Source organism: Lissotriton helveticus, chromosome 1_2, assembly GCF_964261635.1.
Source record: "Lissotriton helveticus chromosome 1_2, aLisHel1.1, whole genome shotgun sequence".
Taxonomy (NCBI): Eukaryota; Metazoa; Chordata; class Amphibia; order Caudata; family Salamandridae; genus Lissotriton; species Lissotriton helveticus.
In genome coordinates this window covers 407,074,179-407,101,636 of record NC_136058.1, presented here as the reverse complement: position 1 = coordinate 407,101,636, position 27,458 = coordinate 407,074,179, and the positions used below count along the sequence as shown (strand labels likewise).

Sequence of the window (27,458 nt, the reverse complement as noted above, 5' to 3'; positions counted from 1 at the left end):
TAAAACATATCAATATACAGTCAGGTAAACAAGTAATATAAGACGGCACAAGTCATTGATCCCACTACAGAGGTGTTCAGGTGCACCTTGGGTGTGTGGAAGGCTTATACCAGTGTCTTAGTACAGAGAGAGCACTGAGTGGGGGCATCGGGAGGGTGAATCAGTGACCCAACATGTATCATATATTGGTCGGTAGTAAGAAAGTAGCGTAGTAGTGTCTCCATCAAGTAGAGGTATAGTGCCAGAGGACAAGGTGAGCGTTGACACAAGGCAATGCAGAGTCTCTGATCCAGCACCTATAAGGTTCAGGAGATCTTGGCCAGAAGGATGGTTTTCACCTCTTTCTTGAAGAGTGCAGTGGAGGAGATACGCCTTGTTTCAGGAGGGAGCGCATTCCAGATCCTGGGTGCCATTCCTGAGAAGGAGCGCTTGTAAGTTTTCTCTTTCCGGAATCTACGGGGTTTCAGGAGTAGATTTTTTGAGCTTCTATTGGATCTCGAACCTCCTGATATAGACAACTTTTGAGCGAGGTAGTTGGGTGCACGGCCGCGTGTGTCATAACTGCGATTTTTAGTTGTATTCTGGCTTCAAAAGGCAGCCATTTTAGGGACTTTAAGTCTGGGGAAATATGCGAATGTTTTCTTGAGCCAGTAATGAGTCTTGCGGCAGCGTTCAGGGAGGCTCTTAAGGGTGCTGTTGTGGATAGCGGGAGTCCGCTGAGGGCCACAATTCCGTAGTCTATTCGAGGGATGACTAACGCTTGTACAGCAGTTTGGAAGTCTTCAGCAGGGAGGAAGGGTTTAATTTTCCTCAGTGTGTTGATTTGGAAATTAGCTGCTTTTGTGGCTTTGCTGACGTGCTGCTGCATGTTGAGCTTGGCGTCCAGTGTGATGCCTAGGGATTTCGCTGAGTCCACGATGGTGGGTTGGACATTGAGTGCTGTTAGGTTGTTGAGCCATGTTTGGGTGGTGGAAATTTTCGCCGGGGGTGAGATGAGAAGGAACTCAGTTTTCAGAGCATTTAGTTTGAGGTGATTATCGGCTAGCCAGGATTGAGTGTTAATAAGCGTGGAATTCAGATGTTTGATATCTTCCGGGGATTGAAGCTTTAGGTACAGTTGTGTGTCGTCGGCGTACATATGGAATTGGACATTAGAAGCTTGGAGCAAGGTGGCGAGCGGTTCCATGACGAGGTTGAACAATGTGGGGGAGAGGGAGGATCCTTGTGGAACACCTAGATCTGCAGGCACAGGTGAAGATAGCACATTGTCGATCTTGAACTTCTGAGACCGGTTGTGAAGGAAGGACGAAAACCATTTGAGAACCGTTCCCGATATACCCATTCTAGTGCTTAGCAGCTCCAGCAAGTTCTCATGTTTGACCGTGTCAAATGCTGACGAGAGGTCAAGAAGGATGAGGAGGCAGGACTCATTGTGATCAAGAATTTGGAGGGCGTCATCAATTATGTGTGTCATAGCTGTTTCCGTGCTATGTTTCGCTCGGAAGCCTGATTGATGAGAGTTGAGGAGGTCAAATTGGTCAATGTGTCTTGTTAGTTGGAGTTGGACACATTTCTCCAGCAGTTTGGCCAGGGTGGGGATATGGGTGATGGGCCGGTAATTGTTTAGGTCAGACGGATCAGCTGTAGGTTTCTTGAGTATAGGCGTGACTTGCCCCACCTTGAGGGAGTCTGGAATGAGGCCTTGTTGCAGGGAGCAGTTGATGATTTTGGTCCAGAGAGGGAGGAGCAAGGGGATGAAGTCTTTTACAGCATTAGCAGGTAGAGGGTCTGTGAGGTGATTAGAGGGCTTCAAGGTGCAGAGCAGCTTGTGTATTGTTTCTTCCGAGTAGGTATCGAAGTACAGCCAAGATGCCATGTTTTTAGGTTGAGTGTTAGCCATTCTGGTGTGGTTGGGGAATCAGCTTACATCCATGATGAGGTCATTTCTTATGTTGTCCGTCTTTAGCTTAAAGAAAGCAGAGAAGTCTTCACAGTGTGGGGTGTCGCTGGTTGTGCTATTTGATTGTAAGGGTTGTGCCTTTGTTTGGGTCTTGATTAGTTCGAACAGTTTTCTTGGCCTGTTTTTTGCTTGGTCCAACTGGCGGCTGAAGAAGTCCAACTTTGTGCGCTTTATTTTCCTGAAGTAGGCATTTCTCTTGTTTTTAAGCCTTTTGAGGTGCAGCGCTGAAGGGTCCGCTCTCCAGGTGCGCTCTGCCATTCGCATCGAACGCCTGTCGTCATTGAGTCTGTCGTCATACCAGGGGTTAGAGGTTTTGGTGGAGACTCTCTTCAGTTGCAGTGGGGCGACTTCATTGACTAATGTATTCATAGATTCAAGGTAGTGGTCAGTCAGTGATTGAACATCCGAGGCACCTGAAGGGGGACGGAGGAGATTGCCGATGTGGGGAGGCAGAGTAGAAGGGTTGAGATTCTTCATGTCCCTTTTCCAAGTTTTGGATTTGATTGGTTGAGCCGGGTTAGGTTTAACTTTTTCATTGATAAAGAAGGTGATAATGTGGTGATCTGACCAGTCGCAGGGTAGAATCGACTCCAGTTGTGTAGAATTCTCTTTGGCAATGATGAGATCAAGTATCGAGCCTTTGTCGTGTGTTGGTCTATCGCATATTTGGGTGAGGTCAAGCGCATTAAGGAAAGATTTGAGACTATTCACCACTGTGTCTTTCTGATCGTTCCAGTGGAGATTGAAGTCACCCAGGTAGACTTGGGTGGTCTGCCGACCGGCATTGGAAGTGATCATGTCCATGAGTTGTTGGGTGAATATGAGATTGTCACCAGGCGGGTGATAGATGAGATGTAAAGCACACACTTGTTTGCCCTCGCTGGTGATGTCGAGGCAGAGGAGTTCACAGGAGGAGAGGGAGGGGGAGGTGACTTTAGTAACGGAGAGGTTGCTTCTAAAAATGCATGCAATTCCCCCGCCCGTCTTGTCTGAAGACCTGTCTAGCCTAATGATGTGATAGTTGGGGGGGACTAGTATGTCCATAATCGGGGTAGAGGCTTCAGTGAGCCAAGTTTCTGTTAGAATGGCTAGGTCCAGATCCCTAGCTGAGACGAGATCAGCGATGTCGGAGGAGTGTCTCTGGGCCGATCTGCAGTTGAGTAGGATGCATTTGAGTTTGGGAGAGAGAAGGGTAGTCGAGCTTTCTAGAGTGAGGGGAACTTTTCTGAGGTTGTTAGGGACGGAGCCTCTGTTGTTGAGTGTTGGGAGCCTCAGAGGGTTTGTAAGAATTGTGGGTATGGGGATGTGTGTGTTGGATATGTGTTTTACCGGACCTGGGCCATAAGAGCTTAGGAGAGAGCATAGGTCGCGGTCCGACAATGTGTTGAGGACACGGCGGGGCGGTGGGAGTTGTTGCGAACGGGGATAGTCGGCCAGCGCGGATGTCGTTGGAGGCGAGGGTATGTAGGGCGGGTGCGTCCTTTGTAGGGTAGAGGGATGATGGGAGGTAGACTGGGCTGTGATGTGAGAAGGTCTTTGATTGCGTGGACATCTTTTTTGATTTGTAGAATATCCTCTTTGACTTGTTGGAGGGTGAGTAAAGTCAGGTCAGGGGGTGCATTGGGGATGGCGTAGGTGGTGAGAGCCCTTGGTGAATGGTTGTGTAGTGCGCTGGAAAGCGGGTAGGGAATCGAAGGGGGGGCTATACTAGCGTTGTTGGAATGTTCTGCGGTGCAAATGGGTGGGATGGCATTCAAAGAGTGGGCGTGTTTGTGGGCGGGGGTGTGGGTGAAGTAGGCGGTGAAGGCGGTGGGTGGGAGGCATAGGTAGTGCCGTCAGTGGGCGACGGTGCCGGTGAGTGGAAGAGTGAGTGAAGGCTGAAGACAGTGGGGGAGACCGGAGGGTAGTGAGGGCTGAGAATAGGAGGTGGGAGAGAGGGGGATGCTAAGGTAGGGGAGGTGGTATGTTCTGTGTGTGTTGTTGGGAGGGTGTGAGTGTCGTGGGTGGGAGTGGGGAGGGAGCTGGGGGGGGAAAGGTGTCCGCCATGGGGGGTATGGGAGGGGGGGGTGGATAGGCTCAGAGTGGTGATGTTATCATATGGTGGCGTGTTGTGGGTGAGAGTTGTTCTGTCAGGTGTGAGAGTGTCGTGGGTGAGAGTGGGGAGGGAGCTGGGGAGGGAGAGGCGTCTGTCGTGGGGGGGATGGGAGGGGGGGTGGATAAACTCCGAGCGGTGGTGTGTTCAGGTGGCGTGTTGCGGGTGGGGGTTGTTATGTCAGGGAGGAGAGGGATGGGGGGATGTGAGTGGGGGTAAAAGGGATCATGTTAGAGGGGCGGTTAGTATAAGAGGTGGCGACATTTGTGTCTGTCCTTGGGGAATGTGGGGCGTTGACAGCACGTGGGCCATTTACTGGGGTGCTGGGGGTGTCTGTCCTTGGGGAGTGTGGGGTGTTAACAGCAGGTGGGCCATTTACTGGGGTGCTGGGGGTAGAGGTGTTGTAGGTGGGGGCTGCGACGTCAGGGGTGATATTGCTGGTGGAGATCTGGGTGGGGGTCCGCAGATTGGAGAGGTGCTCTTTGAACTTGGGGAACAGGTTGTCTAGTAGTTCCAGGTTCTTGTCCGTGGATTGAATTAGGACAATCCCGTTGTTATAGATAGTAATGGTAGTCCTGCCAGGGAAGAGGTGGGAAGGTGTGATAGAGAGAGTTAGGCCATGAGTTGTTTTCCTGGTGGAGGAGACGGTGAGTAGGGTAAGGAACGCTTTTCTCCATTGGGCTCTGCGTGAGGTGTGGAAGATGATATCGGTATTCGGGGCTCCATTGCCTGGTGAGAAGTAGGTGTCGGCAAAGGGTGTTTCAGGGTGCGACCTCATGAAGTTATGTTTAAAACGTTTAGTGGCTTTTTTGGTGAGGGTGGAAGGGTAGTTAATTCTAAAGGTGTGCTTGCCGTTGCGCTCCATTTTAGAGGCTGTAATGTTGGGTGTAGGAGCTAGGGCGTCATAAATGACACTGGTGAGCATCCAGTTGCAGTTGCGTTGCATTGTAAATGCTTGTTTAAATATCTGTTTGGTGCCAGTGCATATGACTTTAATTTCTGCCTTTGGGATTCTATGTTACAAGTCCATAGGGTGCATGTATCCTCTGTGAGCTTAATAAAATGTTGAAAATTCTATAAATCCTCACTCCTACATCCAAGTTCTCTCAGGCTACAATTCTACACTCTGCTCTGTATAAAAACACCTCAACATTTTCAAAATTCTGCAACTCTGCATTGATTTGGCTTGAAAATTATATTTCGGGAAATTTTCATGTATTAAGTATTTAATTTTAATACTATAGGTGATTGAAATTACTGACGAAGAAAGCAAGATTTAGCACCAGGCAACTGAAGTCAGTGCCATAAGAAGGATTATTTTGAAAAACTGAAGGACATCCAGCATTCTACGTTTAAACAATTTCCAAAATCTAAGTGTGGCGAGGAAGTGGGAGCTGAGGAAAGTACTATACTGTAAGTGAAGTCTCTAATTTAGCATTTCATTAACCCAGAGCAATGCCAAATCTGTGCACAGAATAACCTTCATCTAAAACATCATGTAATTCCAGAGAGGAAGCACACACTGCATAAAAGAAAGTTATAACAAAAGGTTTCTTCTGCAGACCATCAAAGAAAAGACGCTGAGAGAAGACTCCGAAGCTGACACGTTAACAACCAAAAGATTGGAAAATCACCTTTGTTCAACAACCATTTTTAACCAGTTACACAAGTTTGAGACTATCTGACTCTGGGTAGAAAACCACGACCCACTCTGCTCACTCTTATGAAAACCTTAAAAATTCACCACTTTATTGTGTCCATAACCATCTCAGATTGTTTGTTTTTTATTGTGTACTGTTCTGTAATTCTATGTAAATCGCCTCAACAGTATCTGCTGTGAATGAGTGATATGTAAAACTGTTCAATATAAAAATGGATTAAATGAGCACAGTTGCGCTATATGTAATGTAAATAAATCTATGTCTTCAGAACTACAAATCTTAACTTTACACCAAACATAGAAAGGGTAAAAGGAACTGATGTTCTGCGACTAATGATCCACAATAGTACTGTGCCGTTCTAACGCCCTCAGTTACTGCCATTCGTCAGGGGAAAAAGGTACTTATCAGTTTAATGATTAAATATCAGACTAACACCTTATTACTGCATTGCTAAGAACCTATACAAATAGATTTGAGAAAAACTTCAGTCACAAAATAAGTCGCTGCCGGAGAGGCTATTACCTAAAGACTATTATCTGCTAGAACAATTTCAACAGGTGTTACAGGGCTGCTTCCAGACATATTTTTCTCAATTCAAGTGTTAGGAAGAATACACACAATTTATTTTAGAGATAAATGCTGAGCATTATCTAAACAAGCCCGACTCTAAAATCAGGTTCACTCTTACCGTGGCATATAAGCAAGAGAAAACTAAATGTAGAGATATTAACTCTAGGAAAACACCTTATAAAACACGGACTGTGAGAGCAAAGTCAGGGTTCAAACCTGCCTCAATCGAGGCAAAATAACCGAAGGTGGGGAAAAAAGTTACTTGTGCCAAAAAAGATACAGCCATAAATCTTATCTCACAGAATTTGACAGAATGCACACTGGGGAAAACCACTTTCAGTGCAAAGTATGCAAAAAAAGTTTTAGGCGTAAATCTTATCTCACTGAGCATATGAGAATCCACACTGGGGTAAACCACTCTCCGTGCAAAGTATGCAAAAAAAGTTTTAGGCGTAAATCTTATCTCACTGAGCATATGAGAATCCACACTGGGGAAAAACCTTATCAGTGCTCTGAGTGCCAGAAAAGGTTTAGTATCAAACTGAGTCTATATCGACATGAATTAACCCACTCTGTGGAAAAACTTTACCAGTGCGCTGAATGCCAAAAAAGTTTCAACCGTAAATCTTATTTCACTGAACATATGAGAATACACTCTGGGGAAAACCCTTATCAGTGCTCTGAATGCCAGGAAAGATTTTGTAACAAACAAAGTCTTTCTCGACATGTAATAACCCACTCTGGCGAAAAACCTTACCAGTGCTCTGAATGCCAGAAATCTTTCATTTACAAAACCCATCTCACTCGGCATATAAGAACCCACACTGGGGATAAACCTTACCAGTGCTCTGAATGCCAGAAATGTTTCAGTCTAAAATTCAGTCTCACTCAGCATAGAAGAACCCACACTGGGGATAAACCTTTTCAGTGCTCTGAATGCCAGAAATGTTTCAGTTGCAAAGGCAAACTCACTGTACATACAAGAATCCACACTGGGGAAAAACCTTACCAGTGCTCTGAATGCCAGGAAAGGTTTGGTAACAAAGAAAGTCTTTCTCGACATGCAATAACCCACACTGGTGAAAAACCTTATCAGTGCTCTGAATGCCAGAAATGTTTCAGAGACAAACAAAGTCTTTCTCGACATGCAGTAACCCACACTGGGGAAAAACCTTATCAGTGCACTGAATGCCACAAATGTTTCCGTGAAAAAATCTATCTCACTCGGCATACAAGCACCCACACTGGGGAAAAACCTTATCAGTGCACTGAATGCCAGAAATGTTTCCGTGAAAAAAGCAGTCTCACTAAGCACATAAAAACCCACACTGGGGAAAAACCTTATCAGTGCTCTGAATGCCAGAAATGTTTCCGTGAAAAAAGCAGTCTCACTAAGCATATAAAAACCCACACTGGGGAAAACCCTTATCGGTGCTCTGAATGCCAGAAATGTTTCAGTGACAAAAGAAGTCTTTCTCGACATACAATAACCCACACTGGGGAAAAACCTTATCAGTGCTCTGAATGCCAGAAATGTTTCAGTGAAAAAAGGAGTCTCACGCTGCATATAAAAACCCACACTGGGGAAAAACCTTATCAGTGCTCTGAATGCCACAAATCTTTCATTGGAAAAAACAGTCTCACTCATCATATAAGAACCCACACTGGGGAAAAACCTTATCAGTGCTCTGAATGCCAAAAATGTTTCAGTTTCAAACACAGTCTCACTTACCATATAAGAATCCACACTGGGGAAAAACCTTATACGTGCTCTGAATGCCAGATATGTTTCATTGACAAAATAAGACTCACTAAACATGCAAGGACCCACACTGGGGAAATACCTTATCAGTGCTCTGAATGCCAAAAATGTTTCAGTAAAAAACGCGGTCTCACTTACCATATAAGAATCCACACTGGGGAAAAACCTTATCAGTGCTCTGAATGCCACAAATGTTTCAGTACAAAAAACAGTCTCATTCATCATATAAGAACCCACACTGGGGAAAAACCTTATGAGTGCTCTGAATGCCACAAATGTTTCATTGGAAAAAACAGTCTCACTCATCATATAAGAACCCACACTGGGGAAAAACCTTATCAGTGCTCTGAATGCCAAAAATGTTTCAGTTTCAAACACAGTCTCACTTACCATATAAGAATCCACACTGGGGAAAAACCTTATACGTGCTCTGAATGCCAGATATGTTTCACTCAAAAAAGCAGCCTCACTCAGCATTTAAGAACCCACACTGGGGAAAAACCTTATCAGTGCTCTGAATGCCAAAAATGTTTCAGCCAAAAATCGCATCTCACTGAACATGTGGGAATCCACACTGGAGAAAAAATAAATTAACAGTGCTCTAAATGTCAGAAAAGATTCAGAGGTAGAGATGGTTACAAGCGCCATAAAAATAATTCAGTTCTCTGAATGCCAGAAAAGGAACAATTTTAAACTCAACCTCACTCTACATGAGCAGACGCACACAGGGGAAAAACATTACCAACACTGTGAATGCCCGAAATTCCTATTTGATAGGCACAGCCTCACTAACCATAAGCGACTCCATACTGATGAAAACCTTATGAGTGCTCTGAATGCCAGAAAAGCTGCAGAGAAAAACGCTATCTCACCATGAGAAACTCCACACTGGAGAAAATCCTTATGCCATAAAAGCTTGAATCTGAAAGACAGTGTTACACGTCATGAGAGATCCCACTCTGGGGAAAAACCTTATGAGTGCTCGAAATGCAAGCAAAGTTTTGGTTACAAATTACTTGTCACTTGACATGAGCGAACTCACACGGGGGAAAAAAGCCTTATGTGTGTTCTGAATGTCAGATAAGGTTTAGTCACGAATACAATGTCATTTCACATGAGGGAATTCACCCTGGACTAAAGCCTTATAAAGAAGGGGAAAGCCAGCAACATTTTACTCAGAAATGAGATCTCACTAAACATGAGAAATGCATCCACATGAGGTGAAAAGTAAGGCGTATCTTGAGTTGCAGAAAAGCTTCTAACAACCTGACTTTACATGAGAGAGCACATATTGTAGTTGCAATAGGATTCATCAAGAAACTCTTGCAGGATAACTTAGGCTGTCCGCATGCAACCTCCAAAGAAATTTCAGGCCTGGAAATATTTTTAATTGCAACAGAATCCTCAATTTGAGTATCTGAAAGTTACAAAACTCTCAAGGTCTTTACTTTACACAGAGAAGTGTTAGTGCTTGCAAACATCAACTAATTAACAAAAAATTCACAATATTAATGTCTTAAATTTTCTCCACCCAAAAGGTTTCTACTCACACTTGTTTCTTTACATATGACTGAAATCTAGATGTTCATGGTAAGATTAGGCCCAGGCAGTGTTCCTCAATTAAGAACTCGGCAAAGTGTAAAAAAAACTCAACCGCTCAATAATTGCCAACAAAATCACAATAATAATGCCTTAAATTTTACTCCACCCAAAAGGTTTCTACTTACCATTGATTCTTAACATATGACTGATATCTATATTTTCATGATAAGATTAAGCCTATGCAGAGTTCCTCAATGAGGAACTCCGCACAGTGACAAAAAAAGTCTGGCGGTCTACGCGGAGTTCCGCGAGCAGCGGAGTACGTAAGGGTCATGCTGTTTGTGGTGATTTTGATCTCCTGGTGTTTGTCCTGCCCACTAAAAATAATTGCGAATGGCACCATGTGCAGCGCAAGAGTGTGCAGCTGCCTCTACTCGAGCGGCAGCTTTGTCAATGCGAAGCATTGAGAAATCCGACGACCCGCTATGACAAATCGCCCCAGGAGGTTGATTTTGCTCGCCAACTAGACCATGGCGAGCGCGAGCAAGGAAAAATCTCATTAGGAGGTGGATTTTCCCCGCTCTGGCACATGACGTTGAAGAGCGCAAGCGTCGAAAAAAACCTCGCTACGCTCCATGGAGCGGAGTTTTTAGGAACTATGCGAGCTCCGCGGAGTACGGAAAGCTCCGCGAGCAGAGTTCACCACCCAGAATGAGATAATATACGACAGCAGGAAAACATAACCAACCAGTTACTTGCCTTCGATAACGCTCTTTCTGGTGGGTACTCCTTTACCTGAAGATTCCTTACCGTGTGAATATTCCCCACACGCCAGGCTGGATCCTCAAACTTTAAAGCACTCCTGCTGCACGCAGTAGGAGACATCATGCAGCTCAGTGTCGACATCATTCTGCTCCAGAAGTAACAAGCGTAGACGCATAGAAGTACTTCCCATGCGCACAGTGAACAACTAAGAGGTCTATGAGTTCATTATCTCACTGGTCTGTATCACATATGCAGGCCTGGTTAAAAATTAATTCACCATTTTTATCATGATTAGAATTCAGATGAGGACTTTTCATTTCCAAAAATTCTAATTGTATTCTCAGCAGCAAGGGTATATATAAATCGTTGAGTGATGACTGCGCAGTGCTCAAGATGAAAGTGATATGATGATAAAACAGTCCGATCCACATTTTGTTCACAGAAACAGGGCTGTAAATTGCTTTTGTACAATACAAGTTAAGCAAAGGCGATTCTTAGAAGACATCATTTATATGAAATAGTCCCTGTTTAGTCAATGTTTCAACCATTCCAGTTAATTACCGTGGGCTCATCAGGATGGTAGATCACCGTCTCTCCCATACGCTTCTCACACTATATTTAATACAACCCAGTAAGGATTCTTCTGTATCCCGGGGCAGCGTACCTGGGAGCCAGTGAATCCTCGGCTCGCTGCCAAACACGCTCAAGTGTGACTCTTCCTGATGAGACCATCGTCATTGACTGCTTTGTCTGTGAGAAGCTGCACCAGGCCTCCTGTGATGGTGGGCCGGAAGACCTTCACCGCCAAGTGAAATGCTCGCAACAGCTTGATGTGGAGTTGGGTCTCTGCCGGTGACGAGGGTTCCCTAGTCTCTGTCTCCCATATGGCCTTCCCATCCCAGAAGTAATACATCCATTGCCACTGTTAAGTCTGGATGGAATAGGGAGGGGAGTCTGCCACTAAAACAATCTAATTCACTGGAGAAAATGTTGGATGCTGCCTACAATAGGGTGAGTCAGTGACTGGCAGGACACAAAGAGGTTTTGCAGCTGCACCAGTTGTAGAGGCAGGTCGCTCAGTGGCATGATGTCCTGGACGTTGCCTTTGTGTGCCATGGCCATGAAAGAACTGGGAGACCTGCTGGGTTTGCAGCAGGGTCTGGTGCTGGCAATGTTGAAAAACCCTACTGTAGCCAAAAGGGGACGAGATTTGTGTTGAAATTGCGTGGCGGAGGCAGACAGACCCAAGGAATCATTCTGGGGCCTAGTCCGCTTTCTTGCGTAAAAGATGAGAGCCATCGAATAGCTTGTCCATTAACGATGCTTGGGTATCTTTAGAGAAGCATATAGACCTAATCCAGGCAATGCACCGAAGTTCCACACTCATGTCAATCGCCTGACCAAAGCAATTGGCTGTGTCCAAGTCACAACATAGTACAAACTTTGCTGCAACACACCTATCCTGAATAACTTGTGTTTTCCGGCAGAGTTTAGGCCACTGTTTCCCACACGGCATGATTATATTTGGGAGCGTTGACATTCAGACCCTCCTGGATATAGCGATGTGCAAAAATAAATCACCAGTTTTGTAACAAGCCTGCACTTTTCATAAAAATGCCAGTGAATGCTACCTCATCCTTGCATTGAGCCAGCGCTCGCCAATGGGCCAATAAAAGGCCTGCCTGCTGTTTTGCATTCATCAATTATTTAATTTTGGGGATATTTAGTGTTTACAACAGGGGTCTTCAACCTTTTCTGAAGTGAGAGCCACTTCTGATTAGAGAAAATCTTGAGCCACTTAAGGCTAATCATCTCGCACATTGTTACCAGACAGTTTGTCAAGTAGGGCCTTTTAGATTGAAGACTAACCATCTGTCTGCGCCTTCCGCGCCATGGTACTCCTATGATCTCAAGAAATGCCAAAGAAAATGTAGGCACCAACAGCAATGTTGGAGGAAGAGTTACAGCCTGCTGTTCAACACAGTTAAATCACTTTCATCCTTTGGTTATAAAAATGTAGCAACTCCCAGCCGAAAAGCTGTGATGAAGTAACCTAATTCTTTTTTCCAAAGTAAATAAAATATTCCTGAATTTTAATATAACACCAGATAATCTTTAGGGACAGATACAGTGGAGTAATCGTACGGTGAATAAACTAACTTACCATTTCCTGGTAATGAGTACATTCACTCCACTTCCTGAAGAGAAAGTCTCTAATCTTATCAACACTATGAAATTTGGAGCCCTGCAGATTCTTGCCCTCCATTCAGTTTCAGCTACCATTTCTGCTCATCTCACTTTGTTATTAAAATGGTGCTCCAGTCTGTCTTTTTTCCAGTTGCTTGGAAAAAGGCATTGATTTTGCCACTTCTAAAGACTCTTTCCCTCGTTCACTCAGATGTAAAGAACTACAGATCCAGATTGGTCCTTCCACTTCCTGCTAAAATGTTTGAAAAGGCCATGAATCAGGAGATCACCACCTTCTTTGAAAATACGGATAGTCTGGATCCTGCTCAACATGGGTTTAGACCCTACTACTGTACAGAGTCAACCTTATTGTCAGTAACTGAAGAGATCAGATCCATTGTGGATAGAGGAGATTAATGCGGCCTTGATCCTATTGGTTCTAACAGAACTCCACCAAGCATTCCAAGTAGGAGATGTCGCCTGGCGCATGCTTTACAAATCTCCCTCCTAGCCAGCAAAATTAAGTAAAACACCAGTTTTAGTGGGGGCCCTATCGGGTCTGAAGGTCCCCCCAGTGCAGGAGTAAAACCAAATAGTATAAGAGTTGGGCTTACCTCCACGATGCGACCCAGGGCTCTAGAGATAGTCTTACCCACATTTTTCCAAATTTCTTGTATCTTGAAACAGGACGCGAATACATGGACATCATCTGCATTCTGAAGGCCGCATCTTATACAGCTGGCTTCTCCACCTCCCTTTATCTTGGATAACTTAAGGGGAGACCAATAGATTCTATGGAGTGTAAACAAGTGTTTTATCTCAGTGCAGCAGATTTAATCAGGGGGTAAAGAGTATCTAGAGATACTTGCCTTAAAGTTTCCAACTCCTCGCTCGGCAAGTAGTTCTCCCAGATTCTGTATGGTTGATCCATCTTTCTGTCTGTAGCTGACAAAAGATGGTTATACCATTGTGCCACTTCTTTTTTCCGAGGAGCTAGATCCTGTAGTATGCTTTCCATACTGCTATCCTCTAGAAGTGGCCAGCTTTGCTTCCTACAGCAGGAAGAGAGCTGATAAAACTTGAACCTGGACAAAGTACAGTTAGTAATATGGTTCCAGTATTCCCAGGAATGGCACTTGTCACCCAGTACAATGTCTCTCTAATATACAACTCCTGCCTCTTTTAGTGGGTAAGCAAGAGAGTCCAAAAGACACTCCACTGTACCTGGAGAATCCCAAACTGACGCCCAATCACTATAATAGGATAGTCCTAAACAATTTCGGCAGTCTGATCTCGACCTAGCCGCCGAACGCATAGTCTTTTAACGACTTTTTTAAAGAATTTACGAGAGTCTAACTTATTCATCAAACCTAGATCCTCTTCCCCTACTAACATGGCTTTAAACATGCAGCCTGTCTGGAGAGAGTAATAGCATTCTACAGTTCTTTAGTTGATAAGCCCAACAGTACAGCTGGAAGTCTGGTAGGGCCACCCCCCTCGCTGGAGTTTGCGCCTTAATTTCTTCCAGGATACCCAGATTGCTTTACTTGCCCAGATAAAGGAAGATATCTTGCACTGGATTTTAACGATATCAGATTTTCCAAATTCTAAAGGAATGTTGTTAAAAAGGTAAGCGTATTTTGGGAGGACACACATCTTGGTAAGATTAACTCACCCATACAATGATAGTGGGATGCTCTGCCATTATTTTAGTAGGACATTGACCTCTTTTGAAACTCTATCTAGATTAATCTTGGGGATTAGGGCGGGGGCCTGAGATATTATAACACCTAAGTATCTAAGTTCTTTAGCAAAATTCCCCTCCCGATCGGTTATGTTCCAGGCCACAACCTCGGGTTTCTCATTGTTTATCTCATAACCTGACAGGCTTCCAAAAGTTTGGGTTTCAGCTTCAGGCTCTGAAAGTGTAGTGCTGAAATTGGATGATAGAAGGATCAGGTTGTCAGCATACAGTGTTAACTTTCGTACAAACCCGTTTATTTAAAAAGGGACAATCTTCTGATTCAGCCTAACGCTCTGAGCTAGCGGCTCTGTATATAAATCAAATAAGATGGGGGAAAGCGGGCAGCCCTGCCTAGTTCCACACCCTATCTTAACTATCGGGAAAATATTGCCATTAACCAGAATCTGGGCCCGAGGGGATTTATATATTTCTTTCAACACTTCCCTAAAACTATCAGCAAAACCAAAAACCTTAAGAACCCTATTCAAAAGGTTTCAGTTCCCCCGGTCAAAGGCCCTGGCTGCATCAACAGTAATGATTGATAGACGGAGACCCTGCGACGAAGCAAAGTCAATCGACCCAATTAAGGTATGTATTAAATCAGACATCTGCCGGCCTTGCAAGAAACCCTTTTGATCCGTGTGAATTATTTGCCCAACAACTTTGCTAAACCGGGCATTCAGAATTCCAGCAAATACTTTATAGTCAACATTTAGCAAAGAAATTGGGTGGTATGACTGACATTGAGTTGGGTTCTTCCATGGCTTTAAAATCAGTGCAATAACTGCATCACTCCAAGAGTCCAGCAGGGGAGATTTACCTTCTAAGATCCCATTAAACAGTTTTAGCCAGACCGGGATAATCTCCTCCCTCAAAATCATCCGAAACATTATCACTAATTAGCAAGATAACAACAAGTGGTCATGTGATGCTTGCTGGAATGGGCAGTGTTTAATCAGAAAGTGGATTGAATTCAAGTTTAGGTGACAATTTTGCAAAAGCGTGTGGATTTTGTATATATTTAAAATTGCTGATCTCCAAAAAGGTCTAAATCAATAAATCGAATAGAAATTTAAGTTTATCATTTTAATCCTATTGTTGGAAAATATGTGATTTTGAACCCCATGAGGCGGTTCCTTTCCAGAAAGCATTCAGGTTGTAATCATGAGTCAAATAATGCTGAGAAGGTTAAAATATTCAAATTGAATTCTAATTGCACATGAAATGTTCATTGTTCAATATTTTTCTCTTAGAATTTTAATGTACGGACTTTATTGCTTAAGGAAAATAATTAGTATTTGTTTTTCTATTTGTAGGAAGCATTACATTAATGAAATCACTGTATCCCACCTTCTTTGTTTCCTTTCCTGTTCTTTATGAACGTTTCTATTTTTGAACTTTAAAGATTGCCCGAAATTAAGAATTGTGCTCTACATAACTTTGCTGTGTTACAGTATGTTGATTTTTATGTACTACTTTTGTCTCTTATGTGTATGGCAACTGATGTTTTGTTTTGCTTTAATAATCAGCTTATGTTGGGTTTTATTAGTCAATAAAATGTTTCAAACACAACAAATGGTAGTTGATATGTATTTACAACTGCAGCATTTTTATTGTATGGGCACTTTCAAAGGGGCCAAAAATATTGTCTGTGGGATGACGGAGGATCACATTGGCATCAGCAGGGAGAGAGTTGGGCAGGTGATTGGGGGTACATGTAAGGTTGGAAGTAGGGGGAACAAAGCATATTCAATGTGTGGACTGTGACTCCTGGAGTGGAGGAACAAGAACGAGCGAGGAAAAAAACTCTGCTCTGTGAAATTCTGCTTGCTCCGCAGAGTGTGGAAAACTACATACTTCGCAAACTGAGCGGAGCTCACTGCCCAGACTTAATTAAAAGGATATTTTAAACCATCTCCTAATTCCATGACCCTAACAAGGAGCTTTATCGTCAGACTCGTTCTTCTGTATGGGCACAGAACTCCTTAGTGACTTGCAATATCTGTATAATGTATGACAGAAGGTACTTTTCCCCTTGTGTAGCCTGCTTTAGATGTTTTTCACTGGGTGCTATCGGAGACCATCAACACTCGCAGTGCACTAACACCATAGCATTTATGTATCAGAGATTTATCCTCTGACGTAATAGGGCGATTTACATAATGAGGAAAGGAGCCTGGTTATTCCTGGTCACAGAGTGCCACCATGTTCTTTACATAGAGATGAGAAATAGGAGAAGTTGTTCTCTATTATAAAGGGCACCACACCTCAGCTTGGTTACCAAAAGTATAATTATTCTGGTTGCAGACGGCACACAATCTTGTTTACACAGTGAGGAGTCACATTAACCTGGTGCTTGGGTACATGTGCACAAGCGAGCCGGGCTACAGATGGCACACATGCTCATTTACATACAAGACTGGTGGTTCCTGGTTAGAGACGGCACACTAGCGTCTTTACACAGGGAGGAGGATAGGAGCCTAGTGCTCCTTTACATATGTGGGAGATGTGAGCTTGGTGGCGCCTGGTTACAGACGACGCACAGGAGCTTTAAACAGGGAGAGGGGCTGGGTGATGAAAGAAAGCCAGGGTCTGGCAATCTGCAGCGTGATGGATATTCAGCCCAACCTCCATGAAACATGTTTTACAGAATGTTCTTGGCTCCCCGTTGCCAACCATAATCCTACTGACATCCGAACCAGGTCATGTGGAGTCTGGTGTCATCTCTGTCCTCTTTCAACGCTCTGTATACCGATCCGTAAATACCACAGACCCTTCCAGCCAAGGCTCCAGCTGGTTACAAGCTCCAGACCGAGTAACAGGAAGACCTTATAAGAGATCATGTGTCTGACATATCAGGTCACAACATTGAATCACAAATGGAAACCAGTATACAGAGCGTAGCTCCCCACACCACACTGTAAGAGGGATGAGTGCTACTGAAGTGTGGACACATTTCACCTTATATATATATCCTATTAATATACCATGACTATCACTGGAAGGCATCAGAGCTCTGCACATGGTCCAAGACAAAGACAGTCAACATGTGATTGGAGGGCGAGATGGTTTCTAAGAGTGAGAGGCGTGTTGATGCATCATAATGTGATAATCTTTAAAGAGGTGCGTTTTCAGCTCTTTTCTGTCACAATGTGCAGCTCTTAAGATTTCTGAAATATTATCCCTATTACAGCGCCTTCTGCCTTGAGAAGGCTCATCCTGGACCAACATGAAGACAAAACACATGCAGTCAAATCGAGGACAAAGGGATTGTGACAAGGTTGAGGAACACTAGGGGGCGCTAGGTGGCGCCGGACTGTAATGGCCGCACTGCAGTGAGGCTCCCGTAGCCACGGGCGGCTTCCTACTCTTAATCCTCATTCTGACTGAAAAAATCGCTTATTCCTCATCACCATTGCGAAGCTGAAGGCATCCTGAGGCAGCAGCCCCAATTTGGTGCGCGTAGGACACCCATTTACCGAGCGATGAACGACGGAATCTGGCAGCCGATCGAGACGTTTTCCGCCAGGTACGCTTCGCCGGCGGGAGACGCTAGGCGAGGCCGCGGCGGACTAGGCCGGTCCACGGTGATTGGCCCGGGAGTATCACCGATCGGACTCCTGGAAAGCGCTTCGCACCTGGGCAGGAAAGATACGGTCACACAAAGGTGAGAGCGTAGGCCACGCACCCCACGGGACGAAAAGGACTCCGTCCCCTGCGCCTGGCCATAACTGCTTCAGCCCGGAGGGAGGAGCGTGGGCCCCTTAATGACGGGACCAGGTGTTGGAGGTCCCTGCTGCCATCGGAGGGAGTACGGCAGGGGGGGCATAACGACAGAGTTGCCCGCAGACACACACTGAGCGCCCACGTTGCTGCGCAGGGGGCAGGACTCATTAGACGGCAGGACTCGAGCCACCATCTTATGCAGCCATAAGACTCGCAATTTCCCTGCCAGATGGGGGCACGCATGGAGGGGTAGAGTGGTCATATCTAACGGCCCCACTGACATCACTAGCAGCGGCACCCATACAACGTTGCAGACTGACTGGCTGCATGGGGGTGAGATAACACAGCACGAAGCAGGTGGCGTGCGGGCCTGAACATTGAGACTGCAAACGCCATTATACAAGTGTGTACTGATTGGGGCCCTATCTCGCACTGAGGGACGACGAGGGCCATCCTGGGGAGTAGAGTGGCAACTGGAGCAACTCAAGGCCCCTGTAACTGCTGAAGCCAGAACCCTGCTGTGGAGCATTGCGGAAGGTCCTAGGGGAATATAGTCACCCCCCCTTCATCAAACTTGGGAGTGCTGGAGGCCGGCTGGAGTATACACGGGGGGGGCACTCCTGCTTGCTGAGACTGCTGCCTGCCTGGTTGCGGTCCGGCAGAGGAGGTTGCTAACGACCGGGGCGCCCAGAGGCCCTTTGAGGTTTACTCCGCACTGCAGGCTGTGACTCAAACTATACTGCCGGAGCAGCTATGGGCAGAACGGAACCCAGACAAGCGAAGCTGACATTCGACGCCCGCAAAGCCCCCAGCTCCCAGTCCAGAGAGCGCGAAGATGCTGATCCGCCAGAGACCCGGGATGAGGGGTGGAAAACTCTGCTGGTTGGGATGCAGCAGAGCCTGACCTCTATTGACTCAAAGATGGATGCCATGTGTAGCAAGCTGGAAGCAGTGGTGGCGAAATTAGATACACACGATGAAAGACTGAAGGAGGTGGAACACACAGTGTCGGGCTTGGAGGATGGTGCAGGGACCAGGCAGCAACACCTACAGCAAATGGATAAGCTATTGAAAGTTATAGCTGACAAGAACGAGGAGTTGGAAGCCCGATCACGGCGCAATAATTTCCGCGTGCTTATGTTTGGCAGGAACCACCTACACTGGGAGGCTGGAAGACTTCATGGACCGCCTACTAGCTGACCTGTTTGGGAGGGACTCCTTCTCACCCCACATGGTTATTGAGCGGGCACATCGGTCGCTGCCGGTCTGCCCCCCTCCTGGAGCCCCACCGCGCCCGATCATTATGCGGTTCCTGAACTACCGCGATAGAGACACGGTATTGCGCCTGGTACGTGAGAAAGGTGAAGTGCGGTGCAAAAATACCACCGTCATTCTATCCTGACTTCACCCACAATGTGCAGGAGGCCCGCCGCAAGTTCGCGGCCGTGAAAAAGAAACTGCAAACGCAAGGCATTCAGTACGCCATCCTATACCCTGCGAGGCTGTGGATCCACCATCGCGAGAAACCACATATCTTCGGCAGCCCACAGCAAGCGGAAGACTTTCTTAAACAGGAACACCGTTCGGCTTCGCGAGAGGAGGCAGGGAGGAGAAGATCCAGGTCCCACTCACCACTGTCCGACCCAGGCTGATGAGGGACAGCAGGTGTCCAGATGCCTGACACTACTGCTGATAAGGACCTTATGGACGCTTTGCAGTTTGGTGATGTATAACCACAGTTTGATTTGAGTATCTATGCTTAGCCACCCCGGCACTCGCCTCCGTCCCTTCATACCGACCCCTGGGTTCAGGTGTTTGGTGATGGGTGAGACAAGGAGGTGGAGTGGGCATGTTGGTGGCCCCTAGCGGTCCCCCATTGAGGGCATTCCCCTTATTCTTCCTTTTGTATGTGGAGTTTTTGGGAAGTATATATGATGATTGTTGGGGTGATTGGTTGTGGGAGAGGGGAGTTTGTTTCTGGCGAGTTGTGGTAGCCAGTGTGGGAGGGAGAGGGAGGAGGGGAGGGCTCAGGCACACTATGCTGAAGGTTACGAAGAGATTGTTTACAGCTGTTCAGTAAATGTATTAGGTATGACTCATGGCCAGTAGCGATGGCACTTCCACGAATATGAATGTACTGACCTAGAATGTAAGGGGCCTGAATGACCCTCGTAGGCGCGGCAGGTCCTCGGATATTTAGATTGCCATCAAATCCATGTTGCCCTGTTGCAGGAGACGCACCTCGCGGGTAGCGAAGCGCCTCTATTTGCCTCACGCTGGGCGTCTCGCCGCTGTTTTGCCTCTATTCCAGCTACTCCATGGGGGTTGCCATCCTCTTCAAAAGGGGGGTGCGATTTGTACAGGGCGGCATGGATCTAGACCCTGAAGGGGGATACTGACTACTGTGGGGGAAGCTGAATTCGCAGGAGGTCGTGATCGCAAATTATTATGGGTCTAACATAGATGACGCGTATCCCCTTCTGGTGCTTCTAGGTAAACTTACTGCGCTAGGGATTGCCTATGTCATTTGGGGGGGGGATTTTAACACTGTTATTGATCCTAGCCTTGACCGTTCCCATGCTGTGACTGCGCACGATACCACTACACACCGCACACTACGAGATATCTTACAGAAAGACAATTCTTTAGATACATGGCATCATCTACACCACTCCAGGAGGTAAGGGGCACACCACTCAGCAGTGCATGACACCTTGGGCAGGCTAGATTACGTGTTGGTGGCATGGGGAATGGCGCACTGGATAAGTAAAGCCACTCACCTGGCTCGCACTTACTCGGACCACTCACCAGTACTTGTATCTCTTGACCCTCCCTTGGACCTTTCCCCCTACCTGGGGTGGCGGCTGAACCCACTTCATTTACAGGACACGGTGTTCAAAACAGCGATGGAACTAGATATTCGGGACTTTTTTGATAGGAATGTGGACTCCCTGAATAGCCTCACCACTGTTTGGGAAGCATTTAAGGTGACAGTGAGGGGGTGGTGCATTGCTAAAGGAGGAGGTATACTTCGCGACCTTAGACAGGAGCTACACAAGCTAGAGGTGGAATTGAAAGCACTAGAAAAAGATATGATTGAGGGGGGGGGGCACTCCGGGGCGCTACACGCTCGACTGAGGGAAGAAATCTCAGAATATGAGGAGGCAGCGAGCAGAGAATGTAAATGCCGGGGGAAACACCACGTGGCCCGAGTATATGGCGAGGGGATAGACCTGGTAAATCACTGGCTGGTCCGATACGAGATCCTAGGTTCCAGAATTACATCTCGGAATTACAAGATGAAAATGGAGGGGTGTGTCGTAATCTCCCAGGTCAAATGGAGATCCTTATGAGGTATTTTAAACAGCTCTATGCATCGCAAACGGGTGCTCCTCTGGATCTTCCGACCTATCTGGAGGAAGTGGCGCTGGCGTGGCTGGGAGATGCGCAGTGTAAGTTTCTAGACCACGATCTTGAGGTCGACGAGATCACAGTAGCCATCATGTCCATGTCCTCGGGGAGGGCACCGGGGTCTGATAGACTTCTACAAAACCTTTGTGACTATCTCCTTGCGCCTTTACTTAAGGAGGTGTTCTATGCAGAGTTGGAGCAAGGTCGCTTACCTGACACAATGAGGGAGGCTCAAATTATGTCATTATTAAAACCCGGTAAGGCACCTCAGCTTTGTGATTCATACCGGCCCTTATCCCTCCTAAATACTGACACCAAGATCCTGGCTAAAGTCCTCGCGACGCGACTTAATCTACTTCTAGAAAGGTTAGTCTTGCCTGATCAAGCGGGCTTCGCGCCCCACAGGGCCACAACCCACAACCTTCGCACAATATTAGCAGTTATTCAGGACATTGACCCGAATAGCGCAGCGGTGCCAGTCTTCTTAGACGCCACCAAAGCGTTTGATTCTGTGGAATGGGACATCTTGTTGGGGGTCCTTCTACATCTGAGGATGCCCTTCTCCTTTGTCCACTGGATTCAGCTATTATATACACAACCAAGTGCCAGGGTCCTCCTTAATGGATCCAGATGTGCTAGCTTCCCAGTATCCAGAGGTACTAGGCAGGGCTGCCCGCTCTCCCCAGGCCTATTCGCCCTAGCGATAGAGCCCCTCGCCGCGAAGTTGTGGCAGCACCACAACCACCGGAGCCTCATTTACCCATCTAGGCAGCTCCTAGTTTCCCTTTATGCGGATGACATCACATTGTATGTTCACAACCCGCAAGACAACCTAAACCCAATATTGAGGGAAATCACTAAGTATGGAGCAAATAAATTGGAATAAATCGGCGATTTTCCCTTTGACTGAACACACTAGGCCACACCCGCTAGATTATCCCCTAGCATGGAAAATGCATGACTTTAAGTACCTAGGCATCCACGTTACTAGGGACAAGGACACTCTGATGAGGCTTAATTATTGGCAAGCCATGGACAAGGTGACAGACAATGTCTCTACATGGATTAAATTGCCCCTTTCCATGGCGGCCGAATCTCCTTGATTAAAATGAACATTGTCCCAAAATTCTTATATCTCTCCATCAACATTCCATATCATCCCGGATCCTTCTTCTTCCATTCTCTCAATTCACAATTAATCCGGCTAATCTGGGGGGGCAAACAGGCATGATTGAAGCTGACCACACTTATGCTGCCATACCGCGAGGGCGGCTTTGATGTCCCAAATTTTGAACAATACTATTACAGTGCCCAGGCACATTTTGTGGTATATTGGTTTCACCCACCCCCATACATGCCTCACCTCGCAGTTAAGGACGGATACATGGCCCCTACTCCTACGACTGAATATGCATACATACCCTCTTGGGAGCGACAGGAGGATCCTTCCACGGTGGACTGCACAGTCCGGGTGTGGAATTGGTTAGCCCAAACTGAGGGTGTGAAGCTGATGTACTCCCCCAGAGTATCCTTGAGCCACTGCCCTTTGCTGCCTGTAACGGGTGAAAGGATTTGCCAACGCTTATTTGATAGATTGCAGCTGGGGACGTGGGGAAATTTATATATTGCTAGGAAATTCCGCACGGCGGAACAGGTTTTTGGAGACAAGGAGTATTCCTTCATGGATATGTTCTTATAAACGCGCCTGAGGCAAAGTTTACGTGTCCTAACTTTGGACTTCCCGCAGTAACCGGAAACATTCGTGTCATTGCACCTCATGCTGCAGCAGGAAACACACGCACATGTAATTTTCATGCTATACAAAAGGGTGCAAAGCACCCGCTCCGCTCACTCTGTCCGTGCCCGCCGGGAGTGGGATGCGGATCTAGACGACCCCCTAACAGACGAGCAGTGGAGATGGCATGTCTTCAAACTGAAGTCATATCCAGTAATTGTCGATTGCGCTTAGTACACTATACATTTTTACACCGACTCTATCACACCCTAGCGCGCCTGTATCAGATTCACCTTAGAGAAGATGACAAATGGTTGTGATGTGGACAAGGGGGGGGCAGATTTTATGCAGTTGGCCTGGAGGTGCCCCGCGTTGCCTCTTTCTGGGAGGAGATATTCACGGGGTTAACCAGCAAAGTGGGCCGACCTTTGACACTGACACCTTTGAGAGCCCAATTGGGACTTACGGGGGACATACGCACAACACACAAGCAGTTCCTTGCCATGGGTATTCTACTAGCGCGTAGACAAGTGGCTTGCAGATGTGACAGAGGGAGAGCCCCCACATTTAAGGACCGGCTCCATGAAATGTCCACCTGGCAGGAGTATCTACATGCGTATGCGGAACAACTACCACTGCGGTCGCGGCCACGGGATATCTGGGGGCCCTTGCTGGCTTATTTGTTGCGGGTGGAGGGTGACGGGGAGGGAGCTGAGGGCAGGCCACGGGGGAATGAATGAATATAGTGAGAGAAAGGAGGACAATTTAAGAATGCATGTGCACAGAGATACCAAGGAGGAAGGTCATGAGGGGGGAGGATTGTAGACCCTAGTATGCTGTGGGCCGAGGAAATCAGGACACTGTCTCGCTCAGCGAGTGGACTTTTGGACCTTGCATTTATATAGTTGACCAGTTGGACTGTGATCTATCTAGTGTGCTGTGGGGTGAGGGGGGATCCTATGGGTAGACAGGGATGATGTTGGAGTTGGGGTTTGGGGGTAGAGCTGTTTTCTTTCTAACGTATGGTTATAAGATGTATGCTGGTGTAGAGCGGTTAGCTCTGAACGACTCTATATCACACTATCCGGTATATAATAAAGGTTTTTGAAAACATAAAAAAAACAAAGGTTGAGGAACACTACCAACATATCCTACATCAAACCTCACGTTTAACTGATGGAGCAAAGAGCGATATGAAGTGATGAACTGAGAAAAAAGTAACACAGAGAATTGCTGCAAATTAACATAAATCAAAACTAATAAAGAACCACATATCCACAGCTGTGTGACTTGGAAGCCGACTATTTCTCAATACAGCCCTTGTTTGTGTTTTCCTTACAGTGCTCACATTATCATCCACACTAGAAGAGATGGGAGCCTGGGGTGTCTGGTCACAGAAGCTCATTTACATACAAAGAGGGGTGACAGCCTGTTCACAATGCACAGCACAACTTGTTTATGTTAAATGCCTATACACAGCACAGTGTAAAGTGACTCGGGTACCAGTGCAAGTGTTGTATGACAGGAGCGGGCAGTCTTAGTTGTTGAGACCTAAATGTCTGATGGATGCATCTTTAAATACTTCAACTGTTTGAGAGAGGGTGGCAGTCTCAAATTCTGGGGACACAGCTACCAACAGCTCCCCTCATAGTTTGTTTTACTTTTTGCATCCACAGCCAGTGCTGATTCCACCTAAGACGGTAAGCTTTTCAGCTCGGTGGTCGGGTTCCAGGAGTCACCCTGCCTTGTTCTTCCCATACTTCTTTCAGCAAAGGTAAATGTGTCTTCTACTAAAGTGTCCTTAGCTCGCTTTTGGTAACATGACTTGTGCAGTACGGCCACGTTTGATGGTAAAGCAGAACAGTGGAAGTCACAAATTTCAAAGAAATAAGAGACAATGACTTCAAGATTCTAACCAAGTTTAGATAAAGAAGAATATTTAATAATTATTCAGAAGCAAAATCAAAAGAATAATTGTGATTTAGGGATTATTAATTTGCAAAAACAACTGTCCCAAAGGAAATAAAGGATACAGTTAGTCATGTATTCTAAACCAAAAACAAATGCTAAAAAAATTTACATTAAAATGCCGATCCACTGATACAATGTTGAAGCCACATATGAAATAGTAGTTGTCCTCGCTAGCCATGCTCAAGGGAGAAAGGTAAGTCTAGTCTCCGTAATGATTAACACTGCAATTTGATTCAAGGGTTTGGGCTGAACCAATCACAGAAGGTGACGAGCTGCACAGAAGTGGCTTGAAGTACAAAATTCTCAGAGTAGAGTTGGGTCATCAAGTCAAATCAAAATCTATGGCCATCAAAATGTGTGAAACTTCAGGCAGTTATAACAGGTGTGAAGTCTTCAGACCTTCCAGGTTATGGATATGGTCCAAGGTTGATGATCCAAACCAACTCAAAGAACCAGCCAAACAAACACATCGGACGAGTGCTCTGGTGTTCGCGCAGGATCATCCCATTCGCTCTAATAACAGCAAAACACACAAGATGATGGACGGAATGTTGCACAATGGCAAAACATTCACCCCCAGTGACAGATCTGGGTTTAATCCATCGTTATTTTGCTCACCAAGCCACACCAGTTCAGGCATGGCCATATGCAAATCAGTCTTGACCCTGTGCCTCATGGGAACAGTCCAGCCTAAACTGCCAAGCCATGTCTTCCCTGGACCGGAATCAAGCATCCTAGGACCGGTTTCTGGCTATCAGCCGTCTTCAGCCAGGATAGCTTGACTCCAGGGGCTTAGTGAGCACGGGACCCACGTCCGGGCATACCCTTCCCACATAGGGTGAACAGCAAAACACACAAGATGATGGACGGAATGTTGCACAATGGCAAAACATTCACCCCCAGTCACAGATCTGGGTTTAATCCATCGTTATTTTGCTCACCAAGCCACCCCAGTTCAGGCATGGCCATATTCAAATCAGTCTTGACCCTGTGCCTCATGGGAACAGTCCAGCCCGAACTGCCAAGCCATGTCTTCCCTGGACCGGAATCAAGCATCCTAGGACCGCTTTCTGGCTATCAGTTGTCTTCAGCCAGGATAGCTTGACTTCAGGGGCTTAGTGAGCATGGGACACACGTCTGGGCATACCTTTCCCACATAGGGTGAACAGCAAAACACACAAGATGATGGACGGAATGTTGCACAATGGCAAAACATTCACCCCCAGTCACAGATCTGGGTTTAATCCATCGTTATTTTGCTCACCAAGCCACCCCAGTTCAGGCATGGCCATATGCAAATCAGTCTTGACCCTGTGTCTCATGGGAACAGTCCAGCCCGAACTGCCAATCCATGTCTTCCCTGGACCGGAATCAAGCATCCTAGGACCGGTTTCTGGCTATCAGCCGTCTTCAGCCAGGATAGCTTGACTCCAGGGGCTTAGTGAGCACGGAACCCACGTCTGGGCATACCCTTCCCACATAGGGTGAACAGCAAAACACACAAGATGATGGACAGAATGTTGCACAATGGCAAAACATTCACCCCCAGTCACAGATCTGGGTTTAATCCATTGTTATTTTGCTCACCAAGCCACCCAGTTCAGACATGGCCATATGCAAATCAGTCTTGACCCTGTGCCTCATGGGAACAGTCCAGCCCGAACTGCCAAGCCATGTCTTCCCTGGACCGGAATCAAGCATCCTAGGACCGGTTTCTGGCTATCAGTCGTCTTCAGCCAGGATAGCTTGACTCCAGGGGCTTAGTGAGCACGGGACCCACGTCTGGGCATACCCTCCCCACATAGGGTGAACAGCAAAACACACAAGATGATGGACGGAATGTTGCACAATGGCAAAACATTCACCCCCAGTCAAGACATTCCCCAGGGAAGACATGGCTTGGCAGTTTGGGCTGGACTGTTCCCATGAGGCACAGGGTCAGACTGATTTGCATATGGCAATGTCTGAACTGGGGTGGCAGAGTGGGCTAAAGAACGGTGATGGATTAAACGCAGATCTTTTGACTGTGAAGTCGGGGCAGACAACTACACACAGAAAAAGATAGGAGAGGCAGAACAACCGCACGTAATTTGTGAAAAGCATTTTGTAGTTCTTTAGTAGTACTAAAAATGTACAACTCAGATATCTATGAGACTCTCTTGGGTATGACTGATGTGATTGTAGAGCTCGTGAAACTGAAACTGTCCTCAGCAGATGGGAAGTAGGTTCCATTTGTAATAAAAAAGGAGCTGGAAAGAGGTCACTAAAGTTGATCTTTGTAATACGAAGCTGTGTCCCATTGGAACAGAAGTCATTAGGACTATTTAGGGTA

The 27,458-nt window shown here is 46.3% G+C and overlaps 1 protein-coding gene and 1 long non-coding RNA gene across 5 annotated transcripts in view; one reads left to right on the top strand and one right to left on the bottom strand.

Moving 5' to 3' along the window:
- Window positions 1-5,944, top strand: part of LOC144806684 (uncharacterized) — a 38,683-nt gene extending 32,739 nt beyond the window's left edge. The window contains exons 3-4 of one of the 2 annotated variants that reach the window (XR_013605887.1): window positions 5,297-5,465; window positions 5,561-5,944. This is a non-coding gene — a long non-coding RNA (uncharacterized LOC144806684). Of the gene's footprint in view, window positions 1-5,296 lie in introns of both variants that reach the window. The other variant, XR_013605882.1, reaches the window with a different exon arrangement.
- Window positions 1-27,458, bottom strand: part of LOC144806656 (uncharacterized) — a 218,776-nt gene that overhangs the window by 33,332 nt on the left and 157,986 nt on the right. The gene's annotated exons all lie outside the window — the stretch shown is intronic.